We start from the raw sequence: 10445 nt of genomic DNA on the forward strand, positions 1-10445 counted from the left end.
TTTATCTTGGGGGAAGCATAATTTAGCCAGCATAATCAGATGCACAATATAATAAGGAAACAACAAAAAAGGAAATTATGAAAAAGAAAAATACAGGCACATATCCCTCACAAATATACATGCAAAAAATCTTAAATAAAGTACTAGCCAATCGAACCCAGAACTATATAAAAAAGAAAACACATTACAATTTGTTGGGTTTATTACAGGAAAGCAAGGTTATTTTAACATTCAAAAACCAATGTAATTCACTATACTTGCAGAACAAAAAAGAGGAAACATGGTCATTTTAACAGATGCTGAAAATAATTTGATAAAACTTATCTCATGATTTAAAAAAAACCTCTTATCATATTAAGAATAAATGGGAACTTCCTCACTTAAAAAATGAGTATCTGCAAAAAGCCTACCAAAAAACCCTTGTACTCAATCATAAATTATTGAAAACCTTCCATTGATACAAAGAGAAAGAGGGTCAGAGAAATTGGAAACAGGAGAAGGGTATCCACTAAAATTACTTCTGTTGAATATTGTACTGGGGTACTGTCAGAGTATTAAGGCATGGAAAAGAAATAGAAAATGTAAGAATTAAAACTGAAATAAAATTGCCACTATTGGCAGGAAACATGATGTCTATGTAGAAAATACAAAACACACACACAAAAACTATTAGAACTAATAAGGGAGTTTAGTAAGATCTCTGGACATAAACCCAAAATACAAACCAATTGTACTCTTCTTACATTAGAACCAAACAATTAGAAAACATACTTTTAAAAAGGATATCATTTATAATAGCATTTTAAAAATCACATTCCAAAAAATAAAAATAGCAAAAGATGTGCAAAAAAGTTTTACACAGAAAATTATAAAAAGTTATTGAGAGAAAATAAAATCCAAATAAATGGAGGGATATACAATGCATATAAATTATGAGCCAATATTGTAAAGAGGTCAATTATTCATGAAGTGATCTATATTTTCAGGGTAATTTCAGTGAGAAGCAAGTTTTTAAAGAAATTGACAAGCTGATCCTAAAATTTATATGGAAATGCAAAGGCTCAATAAAAGTCAAACAATATTGAAGTAGAAAAACCAAACTTGAGGACTTATAAGCATGTGTCAAGAATTTTCATAAATTTCAAGTAATTAAGATAGTATACACACTTCTTTTTTTAAAAAAATGTTTGAGAGAGAGTGCATGCATGTGAATGGAGGAGGGGCAGAGAGAGAGAGAGAGAGAGAGAGAGAGAGAATCCCAAGCTGGCCCCACCCACACTGTCAGTGCAGAGCCAAAGTGGGGTTTGATCCCACAAACTGAGATCATGCCCTGAGCTAAAATCAAGAGTCAGACACACTTAACTGACTGAGCCACCCAGGTGCCCCAACAGTAAGCACACTGCCAAATAACACATGGGTCAAAGAAAAAATCTCAAAAGAAATTTTAAAGTGCGTTGAATGAAATGAAAATGAACACACAACTTACCATAATTTGTGGGATGCAGTGAGAGCAGTGCTCAGAGGTAAATTTATAGCATTGAATGCACATATTAGAAAAAAAAAAAGAAACATCTAAAATCAATAATCTAAGTTTTCATCTTAGGAAGCTAGAAAAAGAAGCACAAATCAAATACAAAGTAAGCAGAAGAAAAGAAATAATAAAAATTAGAGCAGAAATCAATGACATTGGAAACAGGAAATCAAGAGAACATGAATGAAACCAAAAGCTGGTTCTTGGACAATATCAATAAAATCAATAAGCCTCTAGCCAGGCTAACTAAGAAAAAAGAGACAGGACACAAATTCCTAATATCAGAAATGAAAATGGATACATTACAACAGGTCCTATGAACATTACAAGAATAATCAAGGAGTACTATGAACAATGCCATGCCCACAAATTTGATAACCTAGATGAAATGCACCAATTCCTAGAAAAAAACACAATCTGCCAATCTCACACAATAAGAAATAGACAATCTGAATAGGCCTATATCTATTAAGGGAAATTAATCAATAATTAATAACTTCAAAACAGAAAACACCAGGCCCAGATGAGTCCACTGGTGAATTTTACCAAACATTTAAGGAAGAAAGAATACGAGTTCTCTAAAATTTCTTTCAGAAGCAGAGGGAATACATCCTGACTCATTCTATGAAGTCAGCATTACCCCAATATCAAAATCAGACCAAGACATTATAAGAAAACACAGTATGGTATTGGTACAAGGCTAGAAAACTAGACCAAAGGAACAGTATATACAGAGAGAAACAGACTCACACACAGGGGTTAATTTATGACTTGATTTGTGACGATGTAACTTCCATGAAGTAGGAGATAGTTGTGTTTCCAGTGTGTAGGACTGCGCCAATTGGATCCATTCACAGAAACCATTTCCAGATTGAACAGCTAAATGTGAAAGGTAAAATAATAAAGCTTTTCCAAGAAAACAAGGGAGTATTTTTATAACCTTGGAGTAGGCAAATATTTCTTAAACACATCATAGAAAGAACTACCCATAAAGAAAAATATTGATAAATTGGACTGCATTAAATGTAAGGGCTTCTGTTCATCAAAAGGCACCATTCAGAGAGTATAAAGTCGACGAAAGAACAGATTTTCAATACCCATATCCAACAGGGGTTTATATCCAGAATACATAAAAGCACTGTAGAAAAAGTGCTTAATATCAGTTGGCATCAGGAAATACAAATTAACCGCAATGGAGATACTACTCCACACCGACCAGAATAGCCAAAATTAAAATTCATCAAGCTCTGTACATACATACATGCCTTGTAAAATTTCTAGATATAGTTTTCAAAAAAATCAATTTCAAAATTAGCTACATATTATTTTTGTATTATTTTATCAACATTATTAAGGTAAAAAAATCTATGTATAATAAAATGCACCCATTTTAAGAGTATAGTTTGGGGGCACCTGGATGGCTCAGTTGGTTAAGTACTGACTTTGGCTCAGTTCATGATCTCATTGTTTGTGAGTTCAAGCCCCACATTGGGCTCTGTGATGACAGCTCAGAGCCTGGAGCCTGCTTTGGATTCTGTCTCTCCCTCTCTCTCTGCCCCTCCACTCGTGCTCTCTCTCCTTCTCAAAAATGGACATCATAAAATTAAAAAAAAAAAAGAGTATAGTTGATGAGTGTAGACTAGAGGTCAGGAAAGTATGGCTCTTGAGCCAAATCCAGCCACATGCATTTGCATACATATAATTTATGTCTGTTTTCATGTTATAGTGATAAAATTGAGTAGTTGTAACAGAGACCATAAGGTCCTCAAAACAAAACATTTTTTTAAATGTTTTGTTTATTTTTGATACAGAGAGAGACAGAGTATGAGAGAGAAGGAGATACAGAACCAGAAGCAGGCTCCAGGCTCTGAGCTAGCTGTCAGCACAGAGCCTGACGCGGGACTTGAACCCACAAACGTGAGATCTGACCTAAGCCGAAGTCGGAGGCTCAACCTACTGAGCCACCCAGGTGCCCCCAAAACAAAACATTTCTTATCTGAACCTTTATAGAAAAAAGTTTGCTGACCTCTAGCCACTACCACAATCAAGATATAGAATATTTCTGTCATCCCCAAAAGCTCTTCCTTGTCTCTTTACTTCAACTCCCACCTAACTGACTCCCTAATTAACATTTATTGAGCACCTACTATGCGTGCCTGGTGCCAGGCTAGGTGATTTATGCACCTCATCTACTCCCTCAAAGGGATACACAGTCATAACACCTATGTGCAGTTGCATGTAAATACGTGCCTTTTTCTTTCCTGCGCACCATCTACTGCACCGTGAAGGCAGAGACCAGCGGAGGGGGGACTGCTGGACACATCTACCTCCCCCACAACCAGCCCCAGGCCTCTGGGCTTTCAGGAGCTCCTCATTCAGCTCACCTATCTGCTTGCTCATTGAAGAATGGGGTGCAGATTTCCATCTTAAGGTGAATGATTTGATCCTTTTCTCTGACTCTCAACAAATAAGCAAACTTGCACAAACCAGCCAAGATGAACCGCAGAGGACCCGTCTCTAAACGTGGGAAATCAGCGCTGCTATTTTTAAGTAACCCACTTGCTCTGCTATCTCACCCCTCTGTGGATAAACTCCTGCTTGCACAGGACTTGCTCGGAGGAGGCAGGCTTCCTGGACACTCTTTCCTTCCCAGCCACTCTGGCGTATGTCCCCATACTACCCCTTGGCCTCCCCACTCCCAGGCCTGCAGGTCTCTGTCCAGCTTTCAAAGGCGCAAGATGGGAAGCAGCAGCACCCGATCTGTTCAGGAGAAACACCTTCTGTGGTCTCCACTTGCTTAATGTCAAAAGGGAACCTGGATACATGCGGGGTAAAATGGCACCTCGAGGATAATGCCATCTTTCTGCCACACTTAGCAGGGAATACTTAGACACCCCAGTAGGCCAGCGGGGTGTCTGGTGCACTGTTAAAAATTAGAGAAACATTTAGAGGCAGGCTGGATGCCAGCCAAAGAGAGTCATTCAGTATACATTTCCTCATTCAGCAAACATTCATGGAATTCTCATCAGTAGGTACCCAGTACACTATTAAGTGCAGGGGACACGAAGATGAGAAAGACATAGTCCTTGCCCTCAAGAAACTCACAAGCTAGGACACAGGCTACAAATCACTGCTTTAGCAGCAGGAGGAACAATAATAAAGGGCTTTGAGGAAAGAAACAACAGTGGGGAACAGGCCTCAGCAGGCAGGAGGCTCCCACGGAGCAGGGGAGCACCCTGCGGTCCATCTCTGCTTGCCAGGGAAGGGTGGAGGGAGGTGGGTGGGTCTGCCCAGGACGAGGCATGCCCGCCAGCGCCTGCGCACAGCCACTGATTCACTGCCCTGTCTCCAATGAAGACAGACGTAAGGAAGTGGGCACAATGTGGATGGCGTGGTGGTGTCGCCAGGAGAATGGGTTGTCCAGCCCTCCTTAGTGGGGTCTCTAACATAGGGAACGAGGTGACAGCCTCAAAGTCTCAGATCTCAGGAAAAATGATGGTACCCTTCCTTATGAAAGTTATTGAAAGAGACACGAGGAAATGCAAAAACATTCCATGCTCATGGATTGGAAGAACATATATTGTTAAGCTGTTGATACTATCCAGAGCAATCAGTATATTCAATGCAATCCTCATCAAAATAGGGAGCAGAACAGTTAAAGCTCCCACATGTGACATACTGAAAAATATGCCTTGAGAAACTTAGGACAGAATTAGGGAACTTAGGTAAAGGAACACAAAAGAAGACAATGCATATTATACAATGCTCATTATCCATCGAACAGTGGTTTAGGGCAGGCAGGGCTGCAATCAGGCCGACCTCGGGTTCAAAACTTAGCTTTACCACTTTTTACTTGCTGTGTGACTATGGGCAAGTTATTGAACCTCTCTGGACCTCAATATCCTTATATATTAAAAAAGGGCTAAAATATCTTCCCCGTAGTTGTGAGAATCAATAGGCAAATGTATGTCAATCTCCTTGCCCCTGTCTCACACTTGTGGAGTGAATGAATGAATGAATGAGTGAAGTGCTATTGACAGGGCGTAAACACTCAAAAAATGCTCCCTGTCATTATTACCGCCACTCAAATTCCTACCCCACTGACCCCCGTCCCTCCCAGGCTTACCCGTGACTGGCCACACTGTACATGTTTCAGAGCACTGTTTGTGGACTGTCTGCTAATCAACACGTTGCTCCTCTTGTGTCCTTTCCCCCTTGGACTTTGGACCCAGGCCTCCTTCCTAATTCCAGCCAACAATTTTCTACGATGAGCAGAAAGGATCCTGGCCTGTACCTCTATCTCCTTCTCTGTTCTTCTCCCCTCCTCCCTGCTTTATTTTGGCCCAGGAATGTGTCCCCAGCATGTCAACAGCAGTGGGAAGTAACCTAATTAGTAGTTATTTGATAGACTGCCCACCCTCATGTCCCACTGGCAATCCAGCAGCCTTTTTCTGCAGACAGGAAAATATTTCCTTGCTAATTAATCTGAGCACAGGGATTTGAGTTTGGACCAAGGCAGGGAAATCCATCTCCACGAGTCTTGTTCAATTGCATCTGTTTCCCTGCAATCATTTCCTTCCCCTGACTCCCCCTGCTCCAACCCACCCCTCTCGCATCTCATCTTCTACCTTTATTAAGGCTGGTTACCCTGATGACTTTCCCGCACGCCCCCGGTGGCCCTTCTCATGAAGAGGCTGCTCTCAGAGGACCTGCTTTAGGTTGATTTTCCTCTAGCACCAGGTGCTGCCCAAGGATAGGTGAGTTCATGGGCCTCGGCTCAGGCTGGATGAGACACCAATGGCCCTGTGTGCTCTGCTCCCGGGCCCCATCAGAATAGCACACACCTCACTGCAGTGCCCCCTGCCCCCGCAATCCACACTCCCAAACAAATACAGACATCTCACTGTCGTTTTAAATAAGGTTCAGCTTCTGTCCCTGGGCCCTGCCCCAGTCCTCTGAAGAATTGTCTATTTGCATCCGAAGAGGTTCCTAAGAAAGGGGCAACCATACACATTATTTCACGTGTGTTTTCTCCCTAGTAGCTCCTGCCCTGTCTGCTTAAGATCCCAGAACGCACACCGGACAAGGGCAGTGGGAAGGGGGACTTTGTGTTGATGGGTGTCTGTGAAGGGAGGGAGGGTCATCCACAACAAGGTGGTGAGGAATTCCTTTCTGTTGGATGAGCTTGGGATCAGTGGAAAGAAAGCTGCCTTTGCCCAATATTAACTTATTAGACAAACATGAAGATTTTACGTGTGTGTGTTGTAATGTAGCAAATGACTTAATGCTTTTGCTTGCTCAACATACCCTTTTTCTGGTAACTTCACTCCAGTGTTGTGTTAGAGAGCTGTCTCACGCCCATTTCCTGCTGCCTGGATACTGTCAGTAACCGGACTTCAGCTAGGCCAACAGGATGCTCTCTCCATGGTGCTGAGTCTTGGACCAGGTGCCCTCAAAGGCTGAAAACAGTCAAACACGCAGATCTTTGGCTGCCCTAGCCTTTGGCTTGAGGCTTGGCCCTTCCCATGAGCCACTCCATCTTTCCAATACATTCCAGTTTTGCTTGTGTTTGTTCAGTTAGTTTCTACTGTTTGCAACCAGACAACTATGAACATGATGATTAGATGGCCTGGACAGTCTAACCCTTCTCTCCCCCTCTTACTTCCTAAGACATAGGTTGGTGAGAATGCTCTTTATTCAGAGGTTGAGAAGTTTCAGAAGGAAGTGATGAAATAGGAGGCTAGAGTTTAACATTCTCCTTCCATTATCATGTCCCTGTGTCTCTTCCTTCTTAGACTATTTCTCAGAAACTTTCTCCACCTCCCTTGGAAACCACAGTCCACACAGGAGGGGTTCCCTCTCTCTCCAGCTCCATCCTTCTTGTCCTGTGCAATGTCCCCCATCTGAGCCTATCATTATGGAGTGGCAGACCACTAACAAGGTGGTTAGGGTGGACTTGAATCCATGCAAGTTCAATGCACCCAAACTGGGAGGACAAAGCAACTCTGGCCCTGTGCTGGAGGCAGGTCCTTCTGAAATGAGCGCCTCTTAAGTAGCTAAATCAGCATAAGCTGCAGGGAAGGCAGCTGATTCATCTACTGGCCACTAGACACATATATATAGCTCTTCAAAATTTATTAATTTGGGGGATAACACAAGCTAAGCCCAACTTGAAAATAGTAATGTCTTCTGATTTATCATGGCATCTTGCCCTTCCCTCCAATGGTGCTTTCTATTATTTGAAGGTAGCATTTGTCTTCTTTTTTTACTCTATCTGGGTCCCACCTATAAAACACTATATTGACATTAGCATTGGTTTTCATTGTTCTCAAGGATGAGCTCTGGACTTTACTAAATTCTAAAGGTTCACAGTCTCCCTCTGGGAGATTTTGCCAGTTCTTCCGGAGTTAGATGAAGGATTCATTAAAAGAGAGGAATGATTTCCTAATAACAAATTTATGTTATCCCTATTTCCAGGCGAGAAACAGCAGAATTTCCCTTTTTTGAGAGAGAGAGAGAGAGAGAGAGAGAGAGAGAGAGAGAGAGAAAGAGAGCGAGAGAGCATGTGCAGGATAGAGGAGCAGAGGGAGAGGGAAATGAAGAGAGGGAGAAGGGGAGCGAGAGAGAGGTAAAGAGAGAGGGAGAGCAGGCTTCATGCTTAGTGTAGAGCCCAGAATGGAGCTCAACCCCACACAACCCTGGGATCATGACCTGAGCTGAAATCAAGAGCTAAACACTCAACCGACTGAGCCACCCAGGTGCCCCTTAAGAATTTCACTATTCAAAGAGCATGCTAATAAATCCAGATTGGTTCCACTTATTTCTAATGCTAGTGAGGTAAAATCTGTATCATTTTTCCTGTTGTAGACAAAGTCCTGCTGACCTTGAGGCAGGGCCACGCGAGGCTCCCTTGACTGGGAAGTATTTGCTGAGGACACCGCCAGAGGCTGTGCTCGCCTGCTCAGGGCCCTGATGCTCTCCTCGCACACCAGCTACCTAAAGAATAAAGCTCCTCCAGACCTAAAGAACATACAGTTCCCATTGTTCCCCCGGACAGGGCTAAATTCCTCCTAAGGGGGAAGAGACATTTTCCAGGTGGTGTTTGCAAATCTCTTTTCACCAAGATGTTAACTTTAATCTCAGTCTGAGTCTATGTCTGAGGTGACAACATGATTCAGCCATGGCAGCTCATTTGATGGCCTAGGAACCTGAGTGGCTCACCCCTGAGGTGCCATGCAGCAAAGAGGTCAAGGGCACAGGCTCCAGAGTCCAACCACCGAGGTCCAAGCCCCAGCTCAGCCACTACTCACTGCATGGGTGATCTGTTGCCACATAACCAACTCTCCCCACACTCAGCCGCTTCAAACAACACTTCCCACCTCATGGGGCTGGGGCTGGGGCCTCTGGCTCAGCATCCCTCAAAAGGCTGCGGACAAGGTGTCCAGCCGGTGTGGCTGTCATCGCAGGTCCCCCCTGGAGGTGATTTGCCTCCCAACTCGCCCACACGGTGAGGTTTCCATTCCTTGCGGGCTGTCGGCCAGAGGCCACACTAAGTCCCTGAGGCTTCTCCATCGGGCAGCTCGCAGTGTGGCAGCTTGCTTCGTCAGAGCAAGTGACCCACGAAGAGCGGGGAAGAGAGGAGTGGAAGGAGTGAGCAGACAAAGGTCACAGTCTTCTGTGACCTAGTTTCTAAAGGGACAGCCCATCACTTTTGTCACATTTTGTTCATCAGAAGTCACTAGACCCAGCCCACACCCAAGGGTGCACACTGGCGTGAATTCCAGAGGTGGAGATCAGTGAGGGCATCTCAGAGGCTGCCTGCCCAACTAGTCATTTGACTTTGGCAAGTTATCCAGCCGTTCAGTGCCTCAGTCTTTGGAGCACTGAAATGGGGAGGTTGATAATTAATAGTATGTACCTTCTAGGGATAGGGAATGGGTTAAGTATATGAACTAAGAACAGCGCCTGGGCAGAGTATGCGCTCAACATGCGCCAGCAGCTGCAAGTATCAGAGGCCAGGAGAAGTAACAGAGCAGGCTTGAGATCCCAGTGTGCACCTGTCAGACCAGGTCCTGCCTGCTCTGCTGCTGCTGCAGGTGGTGGGGGTGGGGGGAGGGGAGCTGCAAGTTAACAAGTCATCAGGATGAGGATGGGGGGCAGACGGGAGGAGGAACCTGGCAAGCTGGGCTGTTCCTGGAACCCAGGGCTTTGTCTCCTAAATGGGCCCCATGTTCAGGTTTATCTCACCTGTAGCATCTACATAGTTTGAGTCTTCCCTAGGTACTAGGATCTGTGCCAAGTGCCCCACATGCATGATCTCGTTTAATTTTTACAACATCTCTGTCAAGTAGGTACTCTTGCTACCCTCAATGCACAGATGGTGCATACTCCTATAGGAAAGGATTGTAACTTGGGGATTTAGAGATTGAAAATTGAAGCTCAGAGAGGTTAAGAAACTTGCCTGGGGTCACACAGCTTTGAAGTTGCATAATGAAGGGTTAAACTGAGGTCTCTCTGACTCAAAGCTTGTTTGCCCTGGGCTGATAGGCAGGGGCCAGCAGAGACCAGAGAACACACTCACAGCATCTCTCACACTTTGAATCCCACAGCCTGGCCTCCTCAGTGTGACAAGCAGATTCTCTGGCCTCTCTGGATCTGCACATATCCTTACTGGTCTCCTCTCTTTCATCCCTGCAATCCAATGTTGCCTTTACCAGGGTCCAGATCCGTACGACCTGCCTCAGGCCCTCAGCCCCTCACCCCACCTGTCTTAACAGCAATCTCCATATCGCTCTGAAAACCCTATTCTGCTCCTTTAGAGTTCTCGCAGTGGGCAAAATCTGACTTCACACGCTTTCCAAAGTCACCTTTCTTCCCCACCCTCGCATCAAGCCTCTTTCTTGAGATTATATTC

This window comes from Suricata suricatta, chromosome 9, assembly GCF_006229205.1.
Source record: "Suricata suricatta isolate VVHF042 chromosome 9, meerkat_22Aug2017_6uvM2_HiC, whole genome shotgun sequence".
NCBI lineage: Eukaryota > Metazoa > Chordata > Mammalia > Carnivora > Herpestidae > Suricata > Suricata suricatta.